Here is a 19,336-nt window from a genome sequence, read left to right as displayed (position 1 = left end):
AAGAACTTGTATCTAGAACATATAAACTCAACAGCAAAAAAACTGAATTAGAAAATGGGCAAAAGACATCAACAGACATTTCACTGAAGAAGATATATGAACAATCAATAAGCACATGAAGACATTCTACATCTTTAGCTATAAGGGAATGTATACAATGAGGTATCATTACACACTTATTTGAATGATTACAATAAAAAAAAGAAAGATAACACACACCCACTTTGAGTAGAATGCAGACTAACTGAATCACTCATACAATGCTTGTGGAAATGCAAAATCATATAGCAACTCTAGAAAACAGTCTGACAGTTTCTTTTAAAACTAAACATACACTTATCTGATGAAGCAGTAAGTGTGCTCTTGGGCATTTATCCCAGAGAAATGAAAACTTTCATTCACAGAAAAACCTGTACACAAATGTTCGTGACATCTCTCTTAGTGAACTGAAAACCCAAATATCCATCAACAGGTAAATGGTTTAAACAAACTTTGGTATATCCACACCATGAAATACTATTCAGCAATAAAAAAAGAGAACAAACATTTGATATACATAGCACAGATGGATTCAGAAGTTATTCTTATGGATCAACCCAAATCTAAGTCTGCATAGTCATCAGAAATCAGGCCTATCCTCAAAACTTAGGAGGAACCAAAAAGGTACTCACGGTATTCTAAGATCCAGAAAACTGACAAGCAGCAAAATCTTTCAATCTATCAGAGTCTATCAAGGTTATCCTTCCTTTGAGCATCTAAGAATGTGAAATTAAGTGAGCTCACTTCTTCCTTCCCTCATTTCTTATTATCTCTGTTCTTTTCTCTCTAAATATCTTTTCTCCCTTAATTGTCATTTTAACCCTTTTAAAAAATTAATTCCAATCATCTAAAAAAATTTTTTTTCAAGCTTGTTGACCCAAACTTTTTTTACTACTTATACAATCTTCTTGTGAACATGCCTTCACATAATTTTCAATATCTATGTACTGTGGACTTTCTTGAGTAGGTGAGAATAAGTTCTCCAGTAAATAATTTTCAAATGCCTAACAAACACATTTTTGTTAATAGTTTGATGGTAACAATTTATCATGGGTTATTTTTTTGAAATATATTTTGAAGCTCAGAAGTCAATACCTCCCTTTTAATCATCCATAGCTATTCAAATCAGTTATTCACTTCAAAACTACCCAGATCAGAGCTATATGCCACTTAGTTTTAAAGAGTTCATAGCTCAATCCTAAAAAAAGCATTCACTGAACTCCATATAAATTTTTTTTCAACAGATCAAAAAAGGTAATAGAAATAAAATTGTAAACTTAAATCCTTAAAGGATTATAATATGAAAGGATAAAGAGTAATAACGACTGCTAGGTTCCAAGTTTCTGAAAGTTTATAAAACCTATGACAGCAGACTGCGTCAGTGCAAGTGTTTTTGCTTATTTATTTGTCTGTAGGGTTTTATGTACAAGCAGACAAAATGTCTTCTTTCATACATAAAATTTTCAACTCATTTTCTTTCTGTAGATTGCCGTTATTTTAAATTTTTAAATTTTACAATAATAACAGAAGGATTTGTAAAATATACAAAATAATATTTGTAAAATATTGATAGTCCTAATATTAAGAAATAAATAAAACATCAAATCTGATACTTTTTAAAAAAATCCTCCTTCAAAATTCTTCCAGGCAATGCAGAGAAAGAATAACTTATGCCTATTTAGTACCAAGAGCACAGTATGGCAAAAGTCAAATGATTAAGAAAAAAAACAAAAAACTCAAGGCTTGAGAAAGCAAATACTAAGAAGGAAAACAACACAAAAGTATTAAACGTCAGAAATAGAAATCTTATTATAACATAATATCAAAATCATATTTAGTGAATATATAACAGATCACTGTGTTAAAATAACTCAAAGTGTTAGGATAAAAAGAAAGTATAAGACAGCAGTGTCCAAGAGAAATATAATGCAAACCATATATATAATTTTAAATTTTCTATTAGCCACATTAAGCAAAAGAACAAGTCATTAATTTTATTTAACCCAGTATCTCCAAAATATTATCAACTCAACATGTATTCATTATTTTACACTCAGCACACATCTCAGTTTTGACTAAGCACATCTCAAGTGCTCAACAGCAAAATGTAGCATGTGGGTACCATACCGAACAACAGAATTCTAAGAAACAGCTTGAAAAAACAGCTATCTACATTTTATCTACCTTCAGACCAAGAGACAGAGAGACTAAGTACCATAATCTGAAAAGATCTGATATCAACAGTAATGTACACACAATATCACAATTTGTAATATGACTGCTGACCCCAGTTTAAGAGAACTCTCTGAAAGGGAATCAAAAGAAAACCAATCGGCAAGTATTTGCCTTCAGAGAGAAGTGGAGGGCAAGACCATTAAAGAGGAATTTTAGAACTTAAGAAGCCACAGTAATAGAAGCACCACAGATGATATATATTGAAATTACCAAGAATTTTTTCAAAAGGGGTAGTGTTAGCAAGAATGACACTAAGCTAGGAGCTAAAAGTGAAGAAAAGATAAGGAGTAACTCAGAATGCAGCAGATACCAGCAAACATAAGGGTTTATGAACAATATAATCCGGCTCCCTCCTCAACTCCTATTCAGTGGAGGAGGTCAGAATGGGAAGTACCTTAAATCTCAGTGCATGGGACTCCCCACTGAACCTTGATAATAGCATATAAGAAAAAAAAATGAAAAACTTTATAGCCAACATGTATGAGGACCACAGGGGAAGCACTGTCTTCGGAAAAGCAGAAAGTAGAGGAAATGTTGAGAAAAAAAAGAAAAACAAGGATACAAGAAATTTTGCAGACGACGGAGAGGAGTGAAAAGATAAACATTCAGGACCTTGTGAGGATTAAAGTGTAAGATGTGAATTGTCACCTGGGAAAATGGTAGTAACTGACATAAAAAGAGATAAAAGATATAATAAGATTAGTCCTAATGGACTTCAAGCAAGTAATAGTGTCAAGGCTGTGACCACTAGAGGAGGGATGAAATATCCTAAGCTCCCTGTCAACAGGAGACAAGAGTCTGGGGAAGCACTGCTCTCCATCCCAGTGCAAAGGGCTTCTCATTCACCTGTATCGGTGGCTTATAAGGAAACTGTACTGTACTTGTAAGGTTGTAGACTTTTTAAAAATAATATAAAGAGGTTAGAACAGTTCCTAGAATCTAATAAGCATGAAAATATAAGCTTTTATTTGCTAATCGAATGTAAAATATAATTATTTCAGCAAAAAAAGAGATTCATCTTACATTCTTCTTCCCTCAGCTAAATGGGTTCACCAAGTGATTTCCAGGAAAAGCAGAACCAAAATGGACTCAGAAAACTCGTGAGAAAGAAGAGGAAGTCTTTAAGAAGATCAGCTTCTATGTAGTGTTCATCAATCTCAGAAAAATGGCTCTCCTCCAAAAATCTATCACCATCCACCAGCACTTAAACTCATTTCCCTATCCACTCCACCTCAATGGTAAAATAATTTATTCATTCAACAAGCATATACTGAGCACCTACTATGTACCAAATACTATTTCCAGAACCCGAGATACAAGGAACAAGGAATAAACATCCCCACCCTAGTAGATGGAGATCAACAACAAATTATACATAGTAACTGGATTATATGATATGTTTGAAGGTAAGTATTATAGAAAAAAAAGTAAAACAATGCAAATACTGAGGGAGAGGAGCCTAGATGCTAAATGTAAATAGTCAGGGCAGGCCTTACTGAAAAGGACATCATTTGAACAAAAGAGTTGAGATACCTATGTGGTATTTGGAAAAGTGTTCTCCAGGCAAAAGGAACAGAGCAAAGATTCTAAGGCTTTTCCATGTAGTCTTCGCACTACTTGGCAATAATTAATTTATTTTCATATTACTCCCCTTCTAGCCTCCAATCCTAGTCTACCTCACTTCAGCAGTGAATGATAGTTACAAATGTTTACTACATATCAAGAATTGGTCTAAGTGTTTTAAAAAGATAAGTAATGTAATCCTCACCACAGATCTATGAAATAGATCTCCATCATTTACAAAGGAAAAAACTTAGGCAAAAAAAGATAAAGCAACTTTCCCCAAGATTACAGTTAGCAAGTGGTAGAGCCCTGAGGCAGCACATATAATAAGCCTTCTATACTGTGAAACTTAAGAACATTCAGTACAAAGACTGCCTCAAGTTTTCTCATTTCTAATAAATAGAACCTTTCATATTACACATCCACTAACTATGAAAGCTGCTATTATAATTTATCTTCTTGCCATTTTTACAGCCATTACCTACTACTGAATAGTCTTTACCTACAATTTCTACCTACCATCTTCTTTAACCTCCCTCCAATTTGATTTACATCCCCAGTCTACTGAAATTGCTCTAATGTGGTTAGTGATCCTCACATCAAGAGCCAAAGGGCTTTCTCTATTCTCATTCTCCTTGAATGCTGCACTTTTTCTTGAAGTAGAAGTGATACTATCCTGAGTCTTCCTATCCCTGTATGTGACTGCTCTCTCCTGGAAAATCTCTTCCTTTGTTTTTAGAGATGTACTTTTTCCATCTTCCTTTAACCTCTCCAATTGTTTCCTTTAATAATACCTTTTTTGCTTCTATCTCTTAAAGGCAGGGATTCCAAAAGTTTAGCTAGGGTCCTTCGTTCTTGTCTGTTACCTGAGTCCCCCCTTAAGGTTCATTCATCCCATAAATATTTATTAAGCACCTACTATCTACAAGGCACTGTCTGGGTCACTTTGGATAGATCAGTGAACAGAACAGCCAAAAAAGTCCTCATGTCCACATAAAATCAAATAATTCTGTGCTACCAAGGACACTCAAAGCCATCTTCCCCTACACATTATTTTAAACACATCATTCTCTTCAGTGAAACAAAAACAAAATCAAAAACCTCCTGACTTAAAAAAAAGACCTGCAGTGATGGCAATGATTATCCTTTTATCAAACTCATCTAAATTTCTCTGCCTTAGTTCAAAACACTCCATAATTATTTTCTATCATACGTGTCCACGTTCATTTTCCATTTCTCCCTAATTCAAAAGAATTCCAGGTAGGCTTGTCCTTTGATTATCTGGTGAAACACATTACCTATGCTTCCAGCTTGTCAAACAACTACTGAAAATATATGTCCATTATCTAGACATAAAAAAGTATACTGAATAAAAAGGTATGTCTTCAAAAATAGGTGGTTTTCTTTTACTCTTTCAAATGTATAAAAACAGCAAACACTTACACAGGGCTTACTATGTGACAAACACTATTTGAAGCACTTCACATACATTAACTCATTTATCCCACACAATCCTAACAGCGCCATTCCGTAAATGATACCCAGACAGGGTAAAGTAACTTGCCCTAGGTCTGACAAAGTAAGTGGTAGAGCCAAGATTCACACTCAGGCAGTCTGGTTCCATAATAAACTGCATACTCCCAGTAGAACCAATAAATAAAAATAAGGGGAGTTCAAGGGCTTACACAGAAATCTATAGGCTAATGAAAACTATGTTCAACTATTTAAAAAATGTATCATTTAAGTTAGCCCTTTACTCTAAGAGCAGTATTTCCTTTAACATAACACCAAGGTTTTAAAATTGCAGAATTTAGCACTACATAATAAAAAGCACAATCTGTAAACACAAACACATCATATATTATTATTCAGAGTTCTACAAAGCTGCTGAAAATATTTGCTGGGCATGACAAAAAAAACATAGGGCGACACATGACTAACAAATGTTCTTTTGTTAACATGGCTATATTAAAGTATTTTACTGTCATACTTGTTTTCATCAGGATTAAACAGATTTGAATACAATGCAGGGAAGGTAATTACCTTTTAAAAAGACTACTATCTTTACTTTTTAGAAGCAAAATTCACATCTAGGACTAGGCCCAGTATGACAGAAAAGATTTTAGTGGAAGCAAGAAATTCCAAAAAAAGTACCACTAAGCATCTAACATATCAGTACCCTTCAATCTATCACCCACTTTATGGCTAAAGGACTTCTTAAAACGTTTCTAAGGATTCATTTAGTAAATTCATGAAGGTCTTTTATTACTGATTATGTAAAATTAAAAAAGAAAGGAAGAGGTTCCTCTACAAAGCAATCTTAAAGTAATCTAACCAGCATATGCGCAGATGAGTATCACACATATCGTTATCTTCTCTTTCCCACTTCCCCCTTCCTTCTGTCAGAGAAAAGACAAAACTTGTCAGGTTTTGAGCTGGAGATTAAAATGTACAAACCTGGACAGGGACAACAGTTTGATTAGAAAAGGCTAAAGTCTATAGCCTTCCCAACTAACAGCCTGAGAGAAGAAAACCTCTAGTAGGTAGCCAAAGGCAGCCAGCACCATCAATGCCTTAGGCAAAAACGCACAGTGGTCATTATCAGCATTTGAAGTCTTCCACTTTATTTTCTGCCTCTCCTCCCTTTTCCTAGGTTTACAATGCATCTACCCTCCTGGCTACCCAAGATACCCCCAAAGCTACTCACAAAAAGGGCTCTCTCCCAAGAGTTTTATGAATAAAAAAAAAAAAGGAAAAATATTAATAAATTGAGATTAATTCAAGTTATAAAAATCTAGGAGAGATTTTTGGAGTACGGAGCCATTTTCTTCTCTCCCCACCACCACCCACTGTAACACTTTTAAGTGGTTCCACACTCCAATGCATTAAATTAAAAGTCCTTGGGGAAAAGAATGGAGTGGCAGCTACCACTGAAGATATTCTCAGACACTAAGGTTCTCCTATACTGCATATTTGATATTTATTTCTTTCCCACATAGACTGGATGGCAATGAGAAAGAAGCATAATCCTCCTCAAGATTCTCCTGCACAAAAGGAATCTCAATTTGCTCTTAAATCCAAAATTAAAACATTAAAGACTCTGTTAAAACATACCCAAGGAGAAGGCAATAGCTTTCTATTCTAGTGACCAGATTAGACAGCACACATAACCCACTAAATAAAGAAGGAAAAAAATGTCAAAAATTGCTCTGTCACATTACTAGGATTAAGGAGGTTTTAGGATGGAGGGAATGTCAATGAAAAATAGATATTTCCCAACAATGCACTATATTGCATCATCTTTATCCTTATTAATATTTCCCAAGTACCCAAAAAGCCTATGGCATTATGGTAGATTATAACTTTTATAATAAGAGGGGAAAAAATGATTGGTAAATTAAGATAAACTTAATTTTGAAGTTGTAAGCACCTTAAGCTTGAGATGTTTCAGACTCAATTGTGAGAATTCTTGAGATCCAAACGCTAAGCATTGTAAAGAGGGAAATACATGTGATACCAAGGGAAGCAGGAAGAGAACAAATGGCAATACAGTATAATTTGTCTACTATTTATAGATCCACAAAAAGAAATCTACTCCCCTCCCCACTTTAAGATAAAAAATGAAATTTTCCTTCACACACAAAAAAAGCAAGTATGCTATCCAGAAACACACAAGAGATGAAGTTGGCTTAATAAAGAGTCAATAAACCAAAACAAAGAAAAGAATAACTTCAAGGGTCTCAGAACTTAAAAAAAAAAAATCCAAATAAAATAAAGATGGCTGTTGTTTAACCAGATCTGTTTCTAACAATGCCTTTGCAAAACTAAGTAGATCAAAATAAATGAAAGAATAAACTTTCACTTAATAATGTCCCTACATTCTTCTTTGGCCTGCTGACCTATCCTTATTCATCCTTAAGGGAGCTTGGGGCTGACAATATTATTGCCCTACTTCATAAGAGTTTTCTGCCATTCCTTCTGCTTTAATCAGGTCATTATTAAGCTTTAAAGATATCCAATAATATATACTGGTTACAAGCTATTCAAATATACATTTCTTAATACTCTTTCTGAACTCATACACACACGAGAAGCAGATGAGGCATAAATTTCCCTTTTACAAATAAAGTCTGTTCCATTTCATTAACATGTAGTAAAGATTTTCTGCATTTTCCAAACTCTTATTTCCCAATGAGTAAATATCTAAAATTACTTGAAAACACTGATAGCTATTTTCTGCTGAAATTTTTTGAGGTTATTTGAGTAATCATGTATCACTTCCTTTCCAAAAGCTGTGCTTAGATAACAAATTACAGTCTACTATCAAAGACAAATGGGCTACATTTCTTCACTTTCTATTCCCCAAAACCTTGGTGCCATTTCTAGATGTAAGAGACTAAAGAAAAGATGGACTCAATTAGCTACCAAATACTGTAAAATTTCCACACCAATCTCTTTCTGATGGTGCCTTACCTCAGTGGCCTACACATTAATTTTTCACTCACTGCCAACCTCAAAATATGCTGCACACTACTGAAAGAGGAATCTTTCTAAAGAGCACTTTAATTATGTCCTCTCCTGCCCCCAACAAACTTCTACTGGCTCCATACCACTTAGCACCTCAGATTCAACCTGACACTAAATACACCTCATAATCTAGCTTGACTGTAGTGTACTAATTTCTCTGACATCATTCTCAGAAATTAACAACTTACTCCACTGAAATCAGATTCCTTGCAGCTCTCTCACATCATGCCAGTCCCCACCAAAGTGTATGCTACTGCTTCCATGCCCTACATGTAACGTATGGAATATTCTCCTTATGAAGACACTCTGCCTATACAGATAGTACATGTTCTTTATTCAAGTCCCACTTTCTCAAGGAAGCCCTACTCCTAAAACTTTAGTCTAAAGATAACCTTATACTAACACACTGGACTCAGACTATATATACTGGACTCAGACTTATGTATCAAAGCATTACTTGTATAATGCTTTGAACAGTGCTAGTTTTACTATTATGAAAGTAAACCCAACAAGATAATAAACTATTAGAAGAGGCTGGGCCACTTCCCAAGAAGTAGGTCTATAATAAGTACTTAAATACTATTAGACAAAGTGATTGAATAATACAGATTTAAAAAAAAAAAACAAGGATATTTTATGTCAAAAGAGTTCTAGTACAAATGAAATAATGTGATGACTAGGATTTGCTTTAAATAATCCAGGTCAAAGAGTAGGGAGACAAAGAGTAAACTAATTTGTGTAAAGATGAACCCAGATTGGCTATGAGTTGATGACCTTTGAAATGACAGCTACATAGAAGTTCATGTCTACTCCTGCTTAAAACTTTTCACATTAATAAGTTTTTTTAAATACTAATATGGGGGGGGAGCAGGAGTGAGGGTACAGATCAGCGGTAGAGTGGGTGCTTAGCATGCACAAGATCCTGGGTTCAATCCCCAGTACCTCCATTAAAAAAGTAATAATAATAAACAAACAAACAAACAAACAAACCTAATTACCTTCCTCCTCCAAAAAAAAAAAAAAAAAAAACCCAATAATGTCCTTACTTCATTTTAAATGAGAAAACCAAGATATATCATAATATTTTTCTTTACCCAATAAATACCTAGGTCCCCATTTAAAGTAAGAAAAAAATTTCTGGAAAGGTCTAATTTGACAAGGAACCTGCATGATCCTAATTCTTAACTAAGAATTTAAAAATCAGAGGGGAAAAAAATCTAATCAAAACAGAGGAGATCTCCATGAAAGAAAAATTAATCTTACCACCAAAAGAAATACTGTTTACATTTCAAATTTTCATTCAATTATAATATTCACAACTGAAAATCAAAAACACCAGAGGGGGAATAAAAACCATAAGCAATATATGAAAGGCAGAAAATAAGAAGAATCAATGTTCAGTAACACAAGTCAGTCGATGTTATTTCAAGAAATTCACAATCTGAAGACACCTATTGCCTTTAACAGGGATTGAATTAGCAGGTTCTCAAATAATCAGAAAAATGAACACTTCCTCTCTATTCCTAGGACTGAAAAATATGCTTAAGAAATTTCAGATACTTGGCTTAATGTCAATGTATGTCTGTGCTGCTAAAAAAATGCTCGACCGCTTTAATACCTGTCCATAATTACTTTTCAAAATTCAATCGTTATTTCCCTACATCATTCACTAACTCCTTCCAAAAATAGTAGTACAACGCCTACTATCTTTAAATGTTGGTATTTTATTCTTCTAATTACACTGTTTCTTTGCCTTGACTTTTTTTCCCCCAAACTGGTTTTAGGCATATATATGCAAACCAATCTGATTATTTTGATTTCCCCTTCTCTGTATTTTCTCTAAACACTCAAGAGGTAAGGTTTTAATTAACTAAAAAAACATACTTGATTGTGGACAGATATCCTGACATATACACATATACAAATGGCAAAGTTCATAATAATAGCAATAAATCATCTGCCCATCACCCAGTGCAATTAAAGTTTAAAACAGGACAAGTCTCTTGTATACACAGAGTTTAGGAAGAATGAAACTATCCTCACAAATAAACTCCTCAGGAGAAAAATAAACTCATACTCAAACTGCACTGTACTTGCACTATCTTTAAAGTTTCATTTTCCTAGCAAGTAAAAGTAATCATCTTCTTTTTAGTAGCATGTAATTTCTCTTTTCTGGTAAAAGAAAAACTGCTACAGGAAAGCTAATCAAAGGGGCCAAAACAATGCTGAAATTTTGTCTTCTATAAACTACTTTCTGATCAAAAAATAAAAGACTCACACTATGAAAAAGAAATGTGACATAACCCACTGGATTAATATTACTACATTTCAAAAAGTTGACATTTACCACACAATCTTTTTAATAAAGGCCACATAACAATGAGATTAAAAACAATTCTGAAACAGTTCCTTCAGAAAAACCACTAAATATTAGATTAAAAGTCTCACTTATCTTCTTTCATTGAATCATTAAATGAGTAAACTATGCCATCTTTATAATTTGTGTACTCTCAAATTCTGAGAAAAAAATATTACTACCAATTACAACCTTTAAAATATCAAGAGTATTGTCACATTTTATCTAAGAATGGGCATTTGCAGATTTATCCTAACATCTCTGAGGTAACACAAAATTTTTTTAAATCTCAAAATGTGTTAACAAGTTTTATCCAATATATGCTATTCCAGTGGGATGAAAACCATTTACAAGTTCCACTTAGATTAAGAAATCCTTTGAGAAAAGTATGTAGTACATTCTAGTTATACTATTTTTAGAACACTAAAACTCTCTATAACCTATTTCCCTACTGTTTTTCTTTAGAAAAATTGAGCTGAATGTAATTTCCTTTACAAAAAGTCAAGACAGTACTATACTTAATGACAGAAAACTAACTGAACTTTCAGCACAGGCTCAAGTTCTCACAAATTAAAACCTTCTATTTTACTTGAATAGCCTATAAAAATAGTAACACTGAGTTGAAGTAGATTCAATTGAGTATTATTTGCAGGCACCAAAAAAAAAAAAAAAAAAAATTAAAATGAAGAGTGTACCTTAACCTTAAAGACAGGAGTAGTGAAGGAAAGGGAAGACTTCTAAAATCATACTGCTTAAACTGAGAAGATATTTTTTCATTCTCTTAATACATGTAAAATCATTTTAAGAATAAAACTTCCTTAACGCAAGGAGTTCACCCTTAAGCAACACCCTCTTTCTTTTACAGAGTAATGAACTGTAAGTTATCACTAGTGCTCCCATTCAAATTAAAGTTGAAGGGCATTACCAATTTTTCTGCATTTCACCATTTGATTATAACTATCTCATTCTAATAAAATTTAAATTTGTCTACGGAACTTTATGAGAACAAATTTTACAATAAGTCAACCTTAAGTAACTCATGTTCAAAAAACTTCCTATAGAAATAATCTATTCATTTGAAGAATTCAACTACTGAACCTGACAGAAAGTATTCCAAACTACCAAAAAAAAAAAAGAAAAAAAAAAAACCCCACAAAATTATGAAGCTGCAATGTTCATAATGTTACACCTAAAAACTTAAATCATACAAAAAGATTTTGAAATCTCAGCTCCCTATTTCCTATCAAAATGTCAAAGAACTTTAGATATCTTCTTTAGACATGTTAAATATCTCAAAATAAATTCATTTTGACCTCAAGACTGCTGAAACTAAGAATTTAATGATTGCAGGAAAAAAATATGGAATAGAGAAAATTACTTGTGAATGTTTTTATTGAGGCAAAATATCTTTACAAAAGATGTATTAAAATCATTTACCCTCTTCTGCCAAACAGTCCTCTCCTAGAACACACTGCTTACAATTCAGCCAAGTACGACTGCCAAGGGTTTCTAAACCTGTGTTAGGCTTATTCAAAGTGGAAAACTTCTCCACCAGTGTATTACAAAGAAAAATGAAATATATTTTTTGCTTAGAGTTGAAGATCAACTGTATTAAATATATTCCTACTGATAAACTAAATGTAAGTAATCAAAAACAACAACAACAAAAAAAAAAACCCAAAACCTCAGGTTATAGCACAGGACAAAGTTTGCTATATAAATTGCTTCCAGAATTCTCAGAAGAGTAAGGATTTATTTAGTTTCCCCAAATTGTGGCTTACATGGCTGAAAAGGAAAAAAATGAAGTTTTATAAACAGCTTTTCTAACTTAGTTTACATTTGATAAAACAGACCATTTATCACAATCAAGTGAATATAAAGCCAAACTAAGATTCCTCAAGTATTACAGGTAAAATCTATTAAAAAATCACAATAATACCATAATATCCAAAAGTGATTAAAACAACTATATGTACTTGTATTTACCCTTGAGGTAGTATTACTTTTGCAAATAAGAGATATTAGTGCATGAGATTGCTACTATGACTTTTAACATTTTTTTCATATATATTAAGAACACAATGTTTTATTTATCTTTAAACTTGAGATGTATGTATCTGATCTATGTTATTCTGCTTTCCTGGTAATTATTTCATAATGGTCTGATTATAGCAAAAACTCGTTCTTCCCATTATGCCATTAGTACATTTCAATTTAGCTTTCACCAAAACAGACATCATAAACCATCGCTGGCTTCTAGTTTTCTGCTTTTTAATGTAAACAATGACAGTGAGGGCCATCAAATGCTTACATGGGCACAGCTTTCTTTTCCCAACCCCCTTCTCTTCTATGGAAAAAATGAGGGATTCAGTTTTGAAAAAAAAAAAAATCTATTTTTCTTTTGCACACATACCTAATGGTTTTCAAGAGAAGGCAGTTTATTCAGATATCTACCATCCAAGAATTTCCCAAATCCAAAAACATTAAGTAAGCCTGAAATTAGCTGGAAAGGAAATTTCCACTCAAACCATAAATATAATATGTCATCAATTAAGCTGAACATCAATAAAACTCAGAGTCGATAATCAATTCTCAGTTTGGAAAGGATCTGCAACCCACACACAACTTGCATATAATCAAAATATTACTTATATTTGTTCGTGGAGTTCACAGATGAATTTGGTTGTGGGGCAGATTTATCTTTATACTTATTGGTATAATCAAAGCCCACATTAACTGTTCTGGGAGAGGCAATTCAGAAGAATGCTTGGTAGCATGGAGAAACCGGGCAAAAATGAAAAGAAAAAGAAAGAGAAAAAAACAAAAACAAAAAAACCCCCACGTCTCAACAGAGCGAATAAACCACAAATAGATCACTGGAAGTAAAACGAAGACGTTCCTCTCTGGAGTAGCCTGAATAAACGATCCTCTCTCAGAATGTATAATAGTATCCTACCTCACTTCATTCACTTCCCAACTTCCTTGACTTTTCTGGGGCCAACAAGGGGCACCCCTTTTTTTTCTGGAAGGGTATGTTGAAAGAATCTGCATAGGAAAGAGGGAAGGAACGGGCAATACCCAAGAAAGCTGTGAAACAGGTGGGTTAGAACAAGCAGCAGCATAATCTAGGTACTTAAGGGGCAGCTTTAAAATGACAGATGTAGTTAAAGGAAAGGCTGCAAATCGGAAGCAGCTCTAGGGTAGCAGACTGGGGGCTGACTGCAAGCACCAGAGGGGGGCAAAGGCTAACTCCAGAGTGGTAGCAGCGGAGCAAAAAACAAGCAGCAGGACGAGTGGGCAAGGAGCAGGGAGATTAATGAGCAGCAACAACACGGGTCAGAGTGGAAGTGATGGCTTTGGTCTTGGGAGACGGGGGCCACCGGGAAAGGACGTCAGAGAGGGAAAAGAGGGCTAGGAAAACAAGGAGTCCTGAGACCTAAGATTCCTGCCACTACAAAAACGTAGGGGAGAGCGCTGAAGACGAGAAGCCGCCTCGGCTGCCCAATTGAAGAGATTTTCGAAGCAGTCGGTGCTCGCCGCCGCGCTGCTTTCAGCCCCGCTCCCTTTTCCTGGTGGTAACTGCTGTGGCGTAGAGAGGAGGAGGAGGAGGAGGAGGAGGAGGAGGAGGAGGAGGAGGAGGAGGAGGAGGAGGAGGAAGACCAAGAAGGAGGGTGAAGATGAGGCGGGGGGTGGGGAGAAAAGGGGGTGCGGCCTGCACAGTCCCAGCGAAGCCTCCGTTCTCTCGTAGCCGGTCAGCCCCGGGTTTCCCCTAAGCCCAGCTCCGCATAGACTCACCCGCCTGCCTTGCCTCGCTTTTCCCTTAGCCGACTCCACGCGCTGCCGCGTCCTCACAAGAGACCACTGAACGAGTGTCGGGGAAAAAACTCTTCAGAACCGGGCCTGATTGCTTCAGTGAGTCCGACCTTTACGGCTGAGAGAGAGACTCTCAGCTTTCGGTGGGTTCCACAGCCAGACGGGCCACCATCTTACATTAGGGTAAGACTCCTCCGGCCTCCCGTGCGCAGGCGCACGCCGATCCGTCCGGGAGGGGCGGGGGAGGGGCGGGCGGAGCGGCGGGCGGCCGCTCCCGCAGCACCCTGGGAGTTGTAGTCCTCGGAGGGCAACCGCCCAGCTGCAAGCCGGGAGTTGAAGTTCTCACTCCGAGGGCGGATGGGATCGCCGACCTCACGTGGGCATTTACGCCGCTGACTTTCCTCATGTTTTGCTTCCTTCTCCGCCCGCAGGTGCTGCTCCGCTGTCATTTGGTCTGCGGCCTTCGTTAGTGGTTCCGTTTCCTCGGTGTTTGCTCAAATATGCGAAACCAAAACTCCGGGCGGGATTTACCAATTTGGGGGGAGCCGAGAACATCTCTGCCCCGCCTACCATAGGTATTAAAGAGGGCGGGGTAGAGGCAGGTTGCGGGTAGGAGGAGCGCGGGATTTGATCTGGGTGGGGATTGAATACTGAATTGGCCTCTGCGAAAAGTGAGTGTTAACCTGTTTCCCGTGTTTGCGCATTCTGGAGCCACCACCCTTGATACCATTCTCACCGTTTATCTCCAGTGAAGAAATAACCTAAATTGTCCTGTTCAGACGTGCAAGAGAACGGAAGACCCATGCACTTACAAAAATGTGTTTCTAAGGATGTAAACTTGAGAACATTGCGCGGTTTAGGTGCAAATTATTGTTAGGTAGATTTCCAGCCTGCACAGCTGTGCGCGCGGAGTTCACAAACCCTTCGTACACCAGTGCATTCCAACGAATCTAAGAATGCAGTCGTAATCTCTCTGAGCGCCGAGGAGTCCTCATTCTCAAAAAATCAGTCAAGTTCCTGGTCCCTCCCGCATGCCTCCTAGAATTCTGGTGGAAGTTGGCGCTCGACGCAGTCGCTTTTGCTTATTGCGTGTGTTCTTCACCCATTCATACAACAAATACTCATTGAGCTCCTATGTGCCCGGCGCTGTTCTATACAAAGGGAGGCGACGGTGAGCAAAACATAAAATTCCCTGTTCCTATTCTAGGAATTCCTGTGTCTGTTCTAGTGTGGGTATTGGAGTGAGGGAAAAAACAGAGGGGACAATTTTAAAACATAATTAAAATGCATAGTATATCGTAACTGATGAGAAATTTAAAACAGAAAGAGAATAGGGGAAAATGTTGCAATTTTAAAACTGTGAACGTAGTCTCATAGTAAGAAGACTTCATTTCATTTTTTAATACATAAATCCTTTGTGTTTTGGTTTCTTCACTATCAAGCCTAGAGATTATTATTTGGTGAAACGTTAAAATATGTAATAAGCTCACAATTTACCCCAAATTTGAAATTATAGTATCATGAAATTACTACCTAGCAAGGAAACTTGGGAAATCGTTTGGATTCACCACCTTTAGGTAACTGTCTAAACAGTCAGGAGATATGTGTTTTTTTAATGTGTGTTTATTTTTTTATATTACCAATTTTATAGTGGAATATAAACCAAGTAATGAAAAGAACAAAATTAAGATTAGAACCACCATATTAAGAACTAGAAAGGATCTTGGTCATCATCTAATCCGTCATCTTATTTAACACACCTTTTTTTAAGAGCAGTATCTTCATAATGTCTCTTTTATTTAGCCTAAAATGAAATTCATGAATAATTTATGATTTCATCTACATACATGATTTTGTTTTAAATCAGAATAATGTCCTATATATGATATAAAAAGTACAAGGAAAGCAATTTATAATACAGTGATTTGTATTTCAATATATAAATGCTCAGACTTGACTAGTCTAAGAAATATAATCAAATCATCATTTGCTAGCACTTACAAATAAAATCCCTATGAATATGAAAGCTACAATACCAACTGACACAGACAGGTATGGTGTTTTGGCCACCTTTGGTGACAACACCTATCTGTCCTCAGTGACCATTGTAGATGCATTCCTAAAACATTTACTTTAGAATTATGTAAAAATTAAAAACAGCTTTGTGTTCATATGTAAAATAGATCAGATTTTAGGTATGGATCATTATATACAGTTTTTTCGCCTAACTGGGGTATTTAAAAGTCATGAGGGACACAAAATAATTTTTCATGCGAGGAACAGTCCTACATTTTGCAGGAAGCCTAGCTTACCTGGCCCCTCCCTTCTAAAGATCAGTAGTACCTCCCACAATATCCAACACTAGGGGGCAATACCACATCTGCTGACAGTCGTTGATTCTTGGAGACTAATAGTGAAGAAATGACTTTTCCTAGGTCACCAACTAATTAGTGACAGAGTCATTTCCCTCTCAGGCCAATGCTCCTTTTACACTACATTACTAATTTTTCATATATATGTATATGTTGTATGTATGATTTCATATAGACTTATCCATGTAACATTTAACATAAAAGTTAGTTAACACTAAATTCTATTACCTAGCTGCCTAATGATTCCTCAGTGCAGAACATACCATATACTGACTTAATAAATGTCTTTTACCTTTGAGTATTGTGCTAGGTATAAGTGCCTAGTGGAGGAGGTAGAGATGAAAAAATTAGACATTTAAATAAAAACAAGTATATTAATATAAATGCAATCTCTTATTGATAATTATAACTGGTGATGAATACCATGAAGGTGTTTACAAAATGTTATGAGAATATTTAAGAGGGGAACCTAATTTAGATTGGTAAGCAAGAGGAGGATAGGGATGATGTTTTCAGGTTAAGAGTAGAAAATATACAGGACCATGAAGTGGAAAAAAACTTACTGGGAGGCTAGCAGGGATTATGGTGAGCAAGGGGAGGTGGGATGTAAGGCAAATTAAGGAGAAGCAAGGGCCAGATCATTCCAGAGCCTTGCAGGCCACGGTAGGAAGTGTGAACCCTATTCCACGGGAACAGGAAAGCCTTTGAAGGAAAGAGGCATGATCTAATGTACATTTTTAAAAGACTGTGCTACTGAATGTTCATCACTGGGGAAGTTATTAATTCAACTTTTAAAATTCCATTCTCTAGGATGTTACACAACTATGTTAAAAAGAGAGAGGTAAAGAACTATACATTGATCTGAAAGAATGTCCATGATATGTTATTAGGTAAAGAATAAGTAAGTAAATTATAACATGATATATTGGGTATAATGCTATGCATTTTTAAAAACTAAAAAAGAATTAGTCAAAAATATTTCTGTATAGCACAGAAAAACATGGGAGGATAAATAAACAGCAAATATTTAGTGTGTGGTTGGTTACCTTGGGGGATTGCAATTGGAAAGGAGTGGAGGGAGAATATAACTTTTTCTTTATAAATTGCTATATTGATCTATTATATGTATGAGTTCATTTTATACATTAAAAAAAAGAGATCACTCTGCTATGTGGAGAATGGATAGGAGAAAACAAGAATGAAAATTGAGCAACTAATAGAATATTTCAGTTATCCACACGGTGGTTCTGATTGTGGTGGCAGTGAAAATAGGAAAGAGATGATGAATGAAAGATATTTCCTGAGATTGAAACAATAGGGCTTGGTGATGAACTGGATAAGGAGGGGTTCTCATGACAGCTCTCAGGTTTCCTGACTTAAATGATGGCTCATTTGGTCAAAGGAGAATGACAGATATTCAAATAGCATCTGTAGAGAGAAGAACAGCTTCATCAGAAAAACAACAGCATTTCAGGGAAATAATGACTGCCTGTCTGAGGCTGGTGAACTTAAAAATCATGCTGATTGTATTTTGCCCAAAAGAATGGTTTTTCTCTAACAATTCTTGTCTGCTTGGATTCTGCCATAGAAGCAACATACAGTTGGGCTTATCTAGGCTGGAGAAGGAGAATGAAAACAGGCAATATAATGGGTTGTTTCCCATCTTTTCAGCCTTCATAAATTATTAATATGTGGATATTTTAAATAAATTTTCAAGTTACATGCTTAGGATATAGTCTCAAATATAGACCTACTGGGCCAGTGGAAATGATTAGTTTTATGACCCTTGTAATGGCCAGATTGGTTTAATATTAATAAATATTAATGCTACTTTATATGTATATCCATTTACTTGGAGTTTTGTTGTTATTATTTATCTTTTCTAGTTTTAATTATTTAGTGAGTATTTGAGTGCTAAATATTGGTTACATGGAAGTGAGCAAAGCACTAAGCTCCCTCAAAGATCTTAGGGAATAAAAGAGAAGACAGAAAACAAGTAAAATAATAAGCAAGTCAGACTCTACTTATGTGTTGTCAAAGCATTAGGAAGGAAAAAGAACAGAGTAATAGATATATCAGGCTTTACTTGAGACTGGACAGCCTCTCTAAAGGAATGACTTGATCTGAAATGTAAAGGATTGGAAGGGATCCCCCTTTTAAAGAAGGGCCTGTGCCAAGACCTTGATACAGGAATGAATTTAGCATAATCCAGGCATAGAAAGTTAACCAGTGAAGTCAGGGCATACAAAGGCCGAGTGGTAAGAGATGAGGTTAGCAGAGAAGGCAAAACCCAGACTAAGCAGGGTTTTACATGGAATTTGGATTTTATTCTAAGTAAGTTAAGAGACCATTGAACGGTTTGAAAAAGAGAAGTGACATAATCAATTTATCTTTTTCAGAAGATCAGGCTGGCTGCCATGTGGAGAATGGA

The 19,336-nt window shown here is 35.6% G+C and overlaps 1 protein-coding gene across 8 annotated transcripts in view; it reads right to left on the bottom strand.

Annotated features, from left to right (window-relative positions):
* CNOT4 (CCR4-NOT transcription complex subunit 4) overlaps positions 1 to 14,747 on the bottom strand; it is a 139,803-nt gene extending 125,056 nt beyond the window's left edge. For all 8 annotated transcript variants that reach the window (XM_064487335.1, XM_064487334.1, XM_031455436.2 and 5 more), the window contains exon 1: positions 14,516 to 14,747. The gene's annotated coding sequence lies outside the window, so the exon portion shown is untranslated. The remainder of the gene's footprint in view (positions 1 to 14,515) is intronic.
* Positions 14,748 to 19,336: the final 4,589 nt, after the last annotated feature.

This window comes from Camelus dromedarius, chromosome 7, assembly GCF_036321535.1.
Source record: "Camelus dromedarius isolate mCamDro1 chromosome 7, mCamDro1.pat, whole genome shotgun sequence".
Classification (NCBI taxonomy): Eukaryota; Metazoa; Chordata; class Mammalia; order Artiodactyla; family Camelidae; genus Camelus; species Camelus dromedarius.
The sequence above is the reverse complement of the archived record's forward strand: the minus strand, read 5'-3'. Positions and strand labels throughout refer to the sequence as shown.